Raw genomic sequence first — 13,659 nt, 5'->3', positions numbered from 1 at the left:
GCTGAGCATTAGCTGAAAAGATTGATACCAATTTCGTATTTGTGTGGTACATATGAAGCTTCAATCAGCTGCATAGCTTAGCCTAGCGTAGCATAGCTACTGGAAACAGGGTAACAAGGTAACAAAATCCACCTACCAGCACCTCTGAAGTTTGCTAATTGACACGTTATATCTTATTTGTTTGAAGGATATTGCTGGCGATTTTCCATATTCTTATTATTATTATTATTAGAGCCAAACCTACACTGAACTCATCCTACTTAAAGGTATTGTGCGTGTATCCAAAGCCTGATATATCTTATTCCTTTTTGCTGTAGACCTCCATTGTTGTCCAAAAACGATTAAAAACACATCATTGAGCCAAACTGTTGCATCGGGTGCCATGTTCCTTCACCATGAAGAGTTTGGGCTAATTTGTTTAGAAATGGCTCCAATGACTAATAACAGCAATCACATTTTCAGTCTCCAGAGAGTAGTTCTGTGTAAGGCAGATGCCACTGAGTATGTGCGGGAACATGGTTCCATTTACAGAGCTTTGCTAGCTTGCTACATATCACAACATCTAGACTTTGTACTACATTGTAAATTTCTCAAAGAACTTATAGACAAAGTCCAGAAATCGTGATATGTAGCACAACAAGCTAGTGAAGCACTGTAAATGGAATCATGTTCCCATGCATCTTACACAGAACTACTCTCCAGAGACAGAAAACGTGATGTCTGTTTATTAGTCTTTGGGACTATTTCTTGGTGCAGTGACTTGCTGCTTTTGTATGGATTAAACAAGCGAGACATAATGTTACTCAGCTTATCTTTCGAGGTGCAAGTAGGTGGATTTTGTTAGCAGTTTCTTTCTGTTGCCAGTCTTTATGCTAAGCTAAGCTAACTGGCAGCTGGCTGTTGCTTAATATTTACCACAAGAGTGGTAGCAATCTTCTCATCAAACTCTCGGCAAGAAAGCAAATAATATTTCCCAAAAATTTTAACTCTTCCTTTAAGCTGGAGACAGAGGATGGAAAGATGAGAGGTGGAAGGGAGAGAAAAAGGCAATGCAGAAGATGAAGACGATCTGGTCACTGATCAAAGCCTCTGTCTCACATCTTGTCATATGGAGGTCAGTCATCAGTTGCAGCATCCTGGAGGAATATCCTTCTGGTGTTTGGGACACATGTTGGCTGTTGACTGACACAAATACAGCGCAGAAAAGAGATTGCACCAACAGCACTGATGTTTTTTAAGGCCCAAGCACGAAAGTGCCAGGGGCCCAACGCTCAAATGCTCGAAAACTCATGAAAATTGGCACACACGTCAGAACTGGCAAAAATGGCAAACTCTGTAGTGATTGGGCTCGGGCATGGCCAGTGGGCTCCATAGCGCCCCCAAATGCAGGTAGCAATTCAGCGGAATCATTGTTCTCATCATTCTGGACATGATACTTTTTTTTTTTTAAATTTTGCCCGAAAGAAGGTCAACCATTCTGGATGTGGTGCGTCAATTTTCATTTGACAAACATGCTTGAGGCCTTTAGGACGCACAACAATTCACAAAACTTTGCACCCATGTTCAATATTTCGATTTGGGCGTGGCACATTGACTCTAGCATTTTTGAAGAACTAGGGGTTCTCGAAAACTCACAAGACTTTGCACGTGCATCAGAAGAGGCACAACTTGATATCTGATATGGGTCTTGAGCTTGGGTGTGGCAAAATGACTCAAGGAGACCACTCGAAAAATTCAAAGTCAATGCCTCTACCTTTAAATTTGATGTAGATGTATGAAATTTGGTAGGCAGATGTGCTATCTCCGGACTTAAAAAAATGTCTCTTGGAGCCATACCCTAAGTCCAATAGGAAGTCAGCCATCTTTAATTTACTGTGCAATTTTTTTGCAAAGTGAAGCCATTAACAGGCATTGTACTTTAACAAATTTCACCTAAGCAATGTCAAATTTGGTAGGTGACATCGAAAGACCTTTGCGATGCTACATTCTGAAGCTTTTGAGCTTTCATGGAACACCCTTGGCGTGGCGTGGTAGCCAATTTTGTGAAAAACATGAAACAGGAAGTTGTTGTAACTCCACTTCACATTTTCCAATCTGCTCCAAATTTCCCATGCTTGATAAAAGTCAAGGCTTGAACACATCTACATGTCAATATTGAGTCATAGTCATAGCGCCACCTACTGACAACAGGAAGTCAGCCTTATGAGACAAACATCATCCCATTTATATGTAATTTACATGCTGTGGTCTAGACATGATATACAGCAACATGACGTATAATTAGTGGGTGTTCTCTTGCGCCACATAGTGGCCCCAGGAAGTGATAGTTATCTCCTACATGCAATGTCCAATATTCATGAAAATGTATATCTATGTCAGTTGCCCTCTGGTAAATGCATTGCTGCATTAATATTTCACTTATGTAGTTTTGCCTATGCGTAACAGGAAGTGAAGCCTAAATGACACATAGTTCATCAAATGTATACACAGTTTCCAATATATCATCTCCAGCGCCACGTACTGCACACAGGAAATAATATTTTACCCATTCACGTATCATGTCTGATAATCCTGAAAATTCAGAGCCATGTCAACTTCCAGTGGAGGTACCACGGCTGCCATTCTCTCCGATGCATACGGGGTGCAAAGGCCCGTTCATCACTGTTTGCTGCTTTAATTTTTTTATTATTATTTCTAATCTTCTATCAGTTGGAAAATTTTTGATCTTTTGACAAAGTTTCTTCAGCACTCGCCTGAAGCAAATTTAGGTAAAGATAAGCTACTTCAACTAAAGGTGACCTGTTGCCATGGCAATTACTCTCTCTCTCCATGCTGTTGTCATGACGAGATAAGACTCCATTCAGTAGTCCAGATGAGTAATGTTGGTTGGTCCAAACATTGAGTGCTTTGATTTTTCCATTACTCTCTGCTTTGTTAGTGGAGCATTGCCTTAGATTGGACCATAATATTGATTTAATCCTCTGCTCAGTTTCTGATCTCATATTTTTGGAGTTCAAGGTAATTAGTTTTCTTTTCATCCCTGAAGAGCACAAAGATGCTCGGCATGCCAGAGTAATTATGTAATTAAGACATGCTTATTGATCTAACATAAAACCTGGATTTATGCAGGTACAGTGCAGGTGGATTTGAGCTTTTTTGTCCAAATATCTGAAAGTATGGATGGAAGGAAGGAAAGTAAAATAAGAAGGATCTGTCTACTGTTTCTATTTTTATCAAGTTATTTGGGTCATCATCATTGACATTTTCCGTTTTTAGTGTTAAGGAACAAATTGACTGAACAGAGCTCAAATAAAACTGCTCTGAATGTTTTTAAACTTGCTATTTATAGTAAAGAACAATTAAAAATGACAAACTCAAAGTTACAAGATCAAATGAAAGTGACATTAAACCCAACTCTGTATTTTCAAAACAAATTATTTTCCAAGATAACTACATTCTTGCACTCAAACCTCACATTTAATCATACACTCAGTATTAAACAGTATATTAGGATTCACTTTTGAATGCTTTCACAACTAAATGAAATGTATTTGAAAAAAATCACACCTTTAATTATTTGTTGAACGTTTTAAATGGTGTTGGCTTCTCTTAAGGACTTGGCTTACAAAACAGTAAAAAAAAAAATCTATGTAGTTCATCACCATGTAGTCACAGTAGTTAATTCATTTATTAATTACATATTGAGCGATAAAGCTTGACCCAGATTTTTGGAATTTAAATTTACGCTTACAATAGGACAATAACTTCTACTAGGAGAAGTCTTTCCAGAGAAGAATAAAATGTTAAAACTAAATCTGTTGCAATCTACTGTCAAGATTGTTGGATGTAATTAAAGTCTCACCATTGAACTGAATATTAGTCATTTCAAGTGAAAGACACTGACAGCAAGGTTGAATATTTCTCATGTACCATGTAAATGTTTCATTTATTAAAATATAATGTTACCTTTCCTGCAAAATGTATTAGCCAATGCAAATTAGTAGAGCTGTTTTAGACAAAAATTTAACTGTTTTATGTCTGTACAACTGCCATCTTTTACCAGTTTTAATCTTCACATTTCTTATATTTAATAGTGTTTAATTATGGTTACTTAAAGGAATAGTCAAACATTTTTTGTGAATATGCTTATTGGCATTTTTACTGAGAGTTAGACAAGAAGATTTGGTGCCACTGCAATATTTGTCAACTAAATATTAAGTGACAATCAGTGGATGGTTAACCCTGGTAAAACCACAGCTTGATGTTTTTAGACTTTGGTTTCTGTTCGAATGAAACAAATGAGATGTTACGTGTTAATTAGTGAGCTTTGGCTGCTGGTAGGATTTTAACCTTTGGACAGAGACACCAAACTAAAACCTTTCGCTTGTTTTGACAGTTTTTTCACACAAATCAAAAACAACACTTGCGACCCAAGCATGAGCATGCAAGAGCCTTGTAGGACACGCAAATTTACCAGTGGTTTTCGAGCAAAAATCTTTGTGAAATGTGACACTGCCACCATTTGCAATCTGCATGTAAGCAATGCTCAAAAATCACCTTTGCGAAACAGGCACCAGGCTGTTTCCCCCTGTTTATAGTCTTTATGCTAAGCTAAGCTAACCATTTCCTGGCAATAGCTTCATATTCAACAGACATATAACTCAGATGACCAATTAAATGATTGCTACAATTCTTAGGCTTTTAATACTTTTTAGATGTAAGTATACAATAATAAGTTTTGATAATATGTACAAAGACAACTGGTGTTATCGCAAGCAAATTACCAGCACACAGCTGGTAATTTGTTTTTCACAGTGTATATAATTTCCTATGCTCACTCCTTTAATAACAACACAGTAATTAGTATTCACTGCAGTCACGTCTGACTCGTCACTCCAGTCACCAAATGCCTGGACAGATCACTCTGTGTGTGTGTGTGTATGTGTGTGCCTTGGCTGCATGTGTAGTGGTTGCATCAGGATTGATGAAGGGCCTGTCTTGCTAAATGATGAAGGATGTGAGTCACGCATATGAAAACATCAATGGAGCACCTGGGACAAGCTGCAGACATCACACACAGACACTGACACATTAACAGCAATGCTCACACTAATATACTCATATGAACATGTGCACATTCAAATAATCTTTCTCTTAAACACATCTACATTCACTAACCTGAAATATGGCGCTTCAAACTCAGACAAAGATGAAGGAGAAGGGACAGAAAATGCAGTAATGAAGAACAATTAGCTGCCTTTACCAGCATGGGGATTTAATATTCATGTCAGGAGGACACAGGAGTCTATAAGGACCACCCCTGAAGCTAAAACATTATTCATTTATTCGCTCTTGCACACACGCAGACACACGTCACTTCATAATTTTCCACCAGGGACATTCAACTCTTTAATCCAAAGCATGCATCTGCTTGTTTTTTAACTCCTTTTTAAATACGATTAATGTCAAGAAGAACAAACTCAAATCTGATGGATTCTTAAGCGCACAGATGCTGTTTATATGTATATAAACAACAAACAGCAACCTTGACAGGGTCGTCAGCAGCAACGGCTGGAGTCACAAGAGGGCCGGAGTCCGGACTCCTCACACCTCCCGCCTGTGAATAAATTGCTTCACGTATCGCGGCAACAACTCCAGATGCTCTGAGTCACCTTGAGACAAAAGGCTGGCTTGCCCTCCATGATAGGTGAGAGGGAGGAAGAAGAGAGTGAGCAGACGAGATAAGAGGACAAAAAAAATGTGGAAAGAAATGAAGAGAAGCAGTGAAATATTTGGGACAATGGTGGAGGATATTTGTGAGGAGGAGGAGGAGGAGGAGGAGGAGGAGGTCTGAGCGAAACTAGAGATGGCGAAGGAGATGGCCAGGAGGAGGAGAGATAGAATAAGTTACAAGAGAGGCAGAGGGAGGGAGATGAGGTCGTTTTGAGGGGAGATAGAGAGAATAAGGGCAGGGAGGCGTAGGAAAAGCGGAGCGATAGGAGAGTAAAAGGCGAAGAGGGCAGCACAAAGGAGAGAGATATTAGAACAGCTGATATGAGAACAGGTGGGAAGCGAGCAGGAGAGCAGAAAGAGGGATGGATTTATTTCCGTGTGTGTGTGTGTGCGTGTCTGTGTTTATGAGTGTGCCACTGAGAGAGAGAGAAAGGACAGAGGAGGAAAACCAGGGGAATATTGCGGGAAAAATCCCCAAGAGTGCCAAAAAGATCATAGACATCTTCATTTCCTGCCTGAAAATGTGCAATTTTGCAGTGATAGCTTTATGAAAGGAAGACACACGAGCAGCACAAAAACAACATCATTACTATTTCACTGACATACATGTAGAAACTTGACGTAAATGACAGCCGCTCTGGTTGTTTTGAGTTCCACTATCACATTAACTAAATCATCAAAGCAGTACAGCATTCTGAGTGTGACAGCTGTCTGTGCATATGAGGACACATTTTATTGTGCTACAATACGCAATTAAACTTTGAATTTGAGAATCTGTTGTGTGCGTTTCTGTGTGTTTGTGTGTGTGTGTGTGTGTGTGTGTCGGTCTGTGCAGCGGCTCCTCTCGTATCCGAGATGAGGCGATTGGATCTGCCAGCCAGCAGGAACGTTAATTACTTCAGCAATCTTCAGGCTCACTTCCCACAATCACTCCCATCTCTGGGAAGGGAATGAGCTTGGCCATTCAGGAAACCCAGATCCGGACCGAGCCTCCGATTCAAATCTGTTTTCGATGGAAAGAAGGAATAAGCAGAACAATACAGATGGGAGTCTGGAGAAGCGTTTTTCTCTTTGCCCTTAAAATATGAAATTTCCTTTCCACTTTCTAAAACAGCTGGGACAATGAGGGATAATAAAAGCTTTGATGAAAATCATCACTTCTAGGGTGTTAAATTGAGAATTCTGGTTGTCAGGAAATTTTTACAAGAAGTTAAGTGACTTAATGAGAGAGATTGTATCTTAATTAACAAATCAAAGACCCATTTTTTAGGCAAACTACAGGAATACATTTGTCATTGTGCCGGTGTGCTTTCAGTCTTTGCTTCATGTAATTAACTTTTAAAATAAATCAGGCTGCTATTTCATTTTTCAAGTCAAAAATTTAAATGACAGAAGAATGATGGTTCTACATCTTGCTTTGCACCTCATGTGGTATTTTCCTCAGCTTCATATTGATCAGCCTGATTTTTCATCCTTCCAAACTGTCACCAATCTCTATTAGACCAGAGGCTCCAATCCTGCGGCGCACCAGTTTCTCAATGAGTTTTTCGGGGAGCAATTTCAGTGTGACACATCTAGGTCTGGGTTTCCATCCGGCTGTGTGTGCACAACCTATATATCATCAGCCGGAGCAGCCGCACCCAGAAACACAGAGGAACAACAACTCCTCTGTGCTCACCTCCATCTCGTCTGAAAAATAAATACGCTCTTTGGGAAGATCTTGATTCCTGTGCGAAAAGAAACTGCAGGTCATCAGATGAAAGCCACAGCTGTGATTAGCGGGTGTCGCGCTGCTGATGTCCTGTGAACGACACTATAATGTGCACACTCTCGCTTCTCCTCGTGTCCTTCCAAGGTGATGGCTCATGGGGTGTTTTGGCAACGATTACTTCAGCAAATTAACAAAACCCCATGATGAGCCGCCGACGGCACAGCCAAAGAATCAGGCCGCACACACATCCTATCATCACACAGTGCGAACAGACATCCTCTGGTCTGCCAGTAAGACACACACACACACACACACACACACACAAACACACTGCAGGCCACAGAAGCCAAAACCATAGCCCTCTAATTAACCAGTCCCACCCTCCTGACCCAGTAGCCAAGAGCAGCCTTATTATCAGCCAGATCTTTACCCCTCTCCGAGTCTTCTCCTGCTCCGCTAAAATGAGGTTCAGCCCTTTGCTATCCTGGAGGAAGATCCGCCAAATGAGAAGAGAAGGGAAAAAGATATTAGTTAGGAAGATATTAATGGGGACTTGTGGTTTTCAAAGTTGTTGACCCTTTTTAACATATGAGGGTGTGATGGATTCTTTGTTGGAGATGGGAGAGTCAGCAGAGATTGCAGGCTTTCTTCTCCCCTTGCTCAGAAACTTTCATTCTGTATTTTTTTGTGTCTTGTTGCTCTCATAGGATCATTCTAAGGTTAGGAGCACTGTTATTAGCCTTATTTTTGATGTCTTATCACAGTTTTTGTTTTTACTTTACAGTCAGAAAGCAGTCAACACAATGAACAACAGGTAGGCTATGATTAGAGTTGTGTTGCTGGACAACCTCTGAAATCCTGTGAAAACAATCATTCTTGCATGTAAATGTACAAAGCAGAAACTGACATCCATTAGAAACAGTTTGCCTTGTTAACTATAAGATTTTATGTGAAATTCGTGCAACCTAGCATCCCAAGAAATTATCCATATTGGAGCCCATGAGTTACAACACCAATATTAAGTGCCAGTGCAGGAAGAAGTGTGCCCTTTACAGCATGTAGTGAAGTGTAAAGAAGGGTGATCAGCATGGTGGCTGTAGTGCTTGACTGACTTTCATGCATTTCATTGTAATCTGGTCAGGAAGGGTTGTATAAATGTGGAATTCCCAAAATGGAAAAACAATTATTCATCTTCTCATAGCTTCCTGGTCCACCATCAAGTCACTTTGTCACTGCATCACTGCAATGTGCTTGTGTCCCATAGAAAATGAATGGGGTCACCCATTCGCATCATGTCGCGCCACGTTCAGTGGATATTCACTGTTAGTCAGCCTTGGTTTCCCCTAGCCATGACATGACATGCACTATGGATATTTGTACTAAATGTCATGGCAATCCATCAGTAATTGTCAAGACATTTAACTAAAAGCTAAAAATGTCAATCTTCTGGTGACGCTAGAGGACGAGTCAGTAGGAATCATCCTCTGGATACCATGAATGTCTGCATAATTTCATTGAAATCAGCTGTTAAGATATTTGAGTCTGGACCAAAGTGTTGGACCAACAGACACACTACAAACACTGAAGCTTTTTAACATCTTTGTGGATGTGTGACAAGTAAATGACCCACCAAAATATATACAGTACCAGTCAAAAGTTTGGACACACTTTCTCATCCAAAGGAATGGGAAGGTGTGTCCAAACTTTATGCGACTTTGGTTCAAGGATCTCTAAAATGAGCACCATCAGACCAGCAAAAGAAAAGAAGAAAAATAGACAAATGATGTATCCTGAGTTGAGCAAAGTCCATTTCAGTTTGTACCCCTGAGGAAATCAATGAGGAAGCAGCGACTATTAGAAATTTGGAACGATGATTCCAACCCAGTGGGTACAGGGACACAGCGACCTTCATTAGGACCGTAGACGTGCTCTGTTATTGTACACACACACTGACACTCACTCTCTCTCTCGCATTCATCAGTATTCTTGATAGAAATTGTTTTTTAGGCATCAGTCAACAACTGGCAGGGGAAATTTGTGATTGTTTTGTAGGTGAAATGAAAATAGCCAGTCGGGGTATAGACTCCTCTGTCTCACTGGGCTGCCACACAGGCCTAATGTCAACCCAAACATTTCAGAAACAACTTTTCACCTCCAGGTCTGACATTGATTTTCTGTTACACAATGCATTTGACATGCTTCCTTTCTAACTTGTCAAAATCTTTAAATACAACCAGTAGCTAAAAAACCCCTTCATCATGTATCACTCTAGAGTGCATGCAGTTCAGTACAGGGGTCAAACCATTGAGCAAGGTCGATTCAGAGAGGAAGGACACATTCACTGCTGCAGAAACTGTACTTGTGACCTTCCACTTACACAGTCTCTCACCCTGCAGCTTCCCTTATGTGTTGATTTGTCATATAAGCCCTTAAAGTGTTAAACTGCTCTGGAAAGATGAAAAGATGCCCCTCACATTCAACCCATCTCAAAGTTTTCCTTTTTCATTTCCTCCCATAGATTTCCATTTTCTCAAAAAGGAAAACCATAGTGTTGTCCTTATTTATTGATTGTGGAATTGATGTGAAATGATATCAGAGATGAGAAGAGGTGATAAGTAAAGCTTGAGGAAGGTCATGTCTTACACAAGAATGTATGTGTCGTGTGTGCGAGAGAGAGAGAAAGAGAGATCAGAGCTGAGGAGCAGATGAATGTGGACAAGTTTGCGCTTTAAGGGAGACGATAAGATGGGTATACCTTATCTGAGTCAGCACAAACCACCTCTGACAACAGTGATAGAATTTTCTACCTGTGTGTGTGTGTGTGTGTGTGTGTGTGTGTGTGTGTGTGTGGAGAGGGAAGATAGTATCCCTGCTTTTAGAGACAAGACCAATTTCTCTAGAGTGAGTTTCAGGCATGTGATACTGACTCACTGAACATCTCTCTCTTTCTCTCTCTGTCTCACTTTCAGTCACACAAACACACTCGTCCACCTGCAAAATCAGGTCATTTTGACTGAGGCTACATCCAGCCTCAGTCAATTAAATCTGTAAAAGCTTTTTACATGTCTCCACAATAGATAGTTTGATCTCTTCTTCTTCCACAAATGTCCACAAACTGCAGACAATGTCATTTACAGATATAGATACAGTGGCCTGTTTCACTTAATTCATAATTTTTACACATTTCATTCATAAAAACAAATGTCATACAGTACTTGTGACCAATGCATGAGCTGGAAATTTATCACTGTGGCATGATATATTCTTCATGACAGTCGCCATGTAAACAGGAAATACATTGGTCATGTTACAAAAAAATCTAACAGGAATGTGCACATATTTAATTGGCCAACACAGCCCCTTAGCAAAAGATGCAGCGAGTTTACTCAGGATTAACCTTTTTGCCCAACATCCTTTTTTTTTTTTGGCTGTTTCCATCTGCGCCGGTCTCATTGAAATGAAAGAGGGAGCTGTGTATTTTCATGCAGTGTTATTGTCTGCCGTAGTGTGAATGGAATACCAAAACAGAGATAAAAAGATGTGTTTTTGGATTTGGCCAGCATCATGTGGACAGTCTTCGTTGCATATAAGTAAACTATATGTACTGTAACAAAGTCAGATACTGATGTGTGAAAACAAATGTACACAGCTTGTAGTAAACATTAATTACCTCTGACCATACACTGTAAAAAATAATGGACGTAGCCTCTGTGACATCACCCATTGGTTTTTGGATTCCCATTTTGAAGCCTTGAGTTTGCATTTTGACCGTCATTGCATTTGTATTTGCTCCATCTTGGAACCAGAAATGTCCATATTTGGATGAGAGGGTGGAGCTGACCCTAATGCTGGCTGATAGTGGTTAGCACGGTGCATTTACAGTTCATGGTTAACTGTGATAATGCTAATGCTAATTTTTGCTAGCAAAAAACAGGCTTAAAACTATTAAAACAAAATGTATATACCAGAAAAACTAAATATCCAACTCCGTAGAGGGTCTTTTAGTACAAACAAATGCTGAACAAGACTTTTTAGGTGACCAAAATGTTACAATTAACTTTCATGAACTGAAAACACATTGAAATAGTGACGGCTACTGCTCGCTACAGCTACACCAATACTCTGGGGTCTGCCGTGGTTACCTAACCAATGTTGGCACCGTGGTAGCAACTTGTCTGTGATGGTACCCAACTGTCACTCAAATGCCCTTAATTATGCCTCACTTTAGGCCTTAATAAAAATTTAAATGGGTGAGTTATATAAAAGTTCACCCCCCATACAGTTTTCATGAACAGGGAACCAGGGAGACCAAAAGTGTTTTTTGTACCAGGCTGTAAACACGTTTATTTCTGCTGTAAAGTTGGGCATTTTAACATGGGGGTCTATGGGGACTGACTTGCTTTTGGAGCCAGCCTCAAGTGGCTTCATTTTTCAGCCCCAGAGGTTGCCGCTAGCCTCTTTCTGAAAAAAGACATCGACTGAGGTAATTTTGTCTCTTTGTCTCTGCTGGTTAAGCTTTAATCTCTCTCTCTCGCTCTCTCTCTCTCTCTCTCTCTCTTTTCTCTCTCTCTCTCTCACACACACACACACACACACACACACACACACATACATGCATGCATACACTCTCACTGACTTTACTTTCGTTCCCATGTCTTCACCTGAAACTCACATATATCTGAGACCCTTCATTTACAGAGGAGAGAACATCGCACTTTCTGATCACTCTCCCTGAGTCATCGGGTGCCAAGTGGAGGATGTGAAGCCCATCATACCTGTCAGCACTCGGGGAGAGAGATTACCATCAGGCAGAGATCAAACCAGACTCACTCGTTTGGATATAATCAGAGGAGAGGAAAAAATAGAGGAAACTAGGAGAAGAGAGGAGGAGAGACTAGGAAAGAAAGAGAAATGAGACAAAGAGGAAACATAGAGAACAGAGAAAGGTAAAAGATAGGGAGGAGAAACGAGTGGAGATGAGAAAAAGAGAAAATAAGGAAGCCAGTAAAAGAGAAGGAAAGGAAAGACACTAAGGAAGAACAGAAAGTAAAGCAGAAAAGAGGAGAGGATAAGAAAAGAAAGGAAAGAAGGGATGAAAAGGGAAGGAAACAAAATGAGAGGAGGGGACAAGAAAGGAAATGAAAAGGCAGGCTAGGATGAAATAGAAGAGAAGAAGAGGGGACATGAGAGAAAGTGGAAAGGAAAAGAGGAAAGGAAAAAAGGAAAGGAAAGGAAAGGAAAGGAAAGAGGCAAAAAGAGGAGGGGACATGAAAGACAGACGTGTGGAGTGCAAGGAAAAAAGGGAAAGGAAATAAAGAGAAAGGGATGAAGAGGAAAGGATATGGGAAAAGGAGAAAAGAGCAGTGGTTAAGAAATAAAGTAAAAGATACCAAAGGAAATGAGAAAAGAGGAGGGAACATGAAAGGAAAGGGAAAGGGGAGGAAAAGAAAGGATCAAAGAGTAGTAGTTAGAAAAGAAAGGAAAGGAAATAAAAGGAATGAAACAGGAAAGAAACAAAAATAGAAGAGACATAAAAGGAAAGGAAAGGAAAGAAGAAAAGACGAGGGGGCATGAACGACAAAGGAAAGAAAAGAGGAGAGTGAAAGGAAATGAAAGGAGTGGACAAGAAAGAAAAGAAAGGAAAGAAGAGAAAGAGAGGAGGAGGCTGAGACAGATGCACACTTGGTCAGCTCTCCCTGCAGCAATGAGAGGTGAACACACCCCAGCGGAGAGCTGCACACTTGCCAGCCTTTTTATATCGCTAATGTGTGTGTGTGTGTGTGTGTGTGTGTGTGTGGTAAGACTTAAGTCACATTCAGGGACACATGCCAGACTTAAGACCAGTTGATTGGGGACAGCTTGTGCAATTAGGGACAAAAACTGTGTCCCCAATTGATTGAAATGCTGATTTTTTGGGTAAATGATTATAGTTAAGATAAGGGTTAGGTTTAGGCAAGTATTGGTTATGGTTAGGGTTAAGGTAAGTCTCCATGAAATGAATGATAGTCTATGTAAATAACCCAAAAGTGACTTAAGTAAACCTGTGTGTGTGTGTGTGTGTGCAAGTCTGGGTTGGCGTAGATGTGCGGAGACTCTGTCTGCACTGTCCAATCAGCCACGCTTCATTACTTTCTTTGTGTGCTTTTGAATCTGTTTATGCTTGAATTAGCGCCGCCAGTGATCCGTTCGTGAGACCCCGTCTTAGCCTGCAGAGC

Source organism: Thunnus maccoyii, chromosome 20 (genome assembly GCF_910596095.1).
Source record: "Thunnus maccoyii chromosome 20, fThuMac1.1, whole genome shotgun sequence".
Lineage (NCBI taxonomy): Eukaryota > Metazoa > Chordata > Actinopteri > Scombriformes > Scombridae > Thunnus > Thunnus maccoyii.
This window is presented reverse-complemented; position numbering follows the sequence as displayed.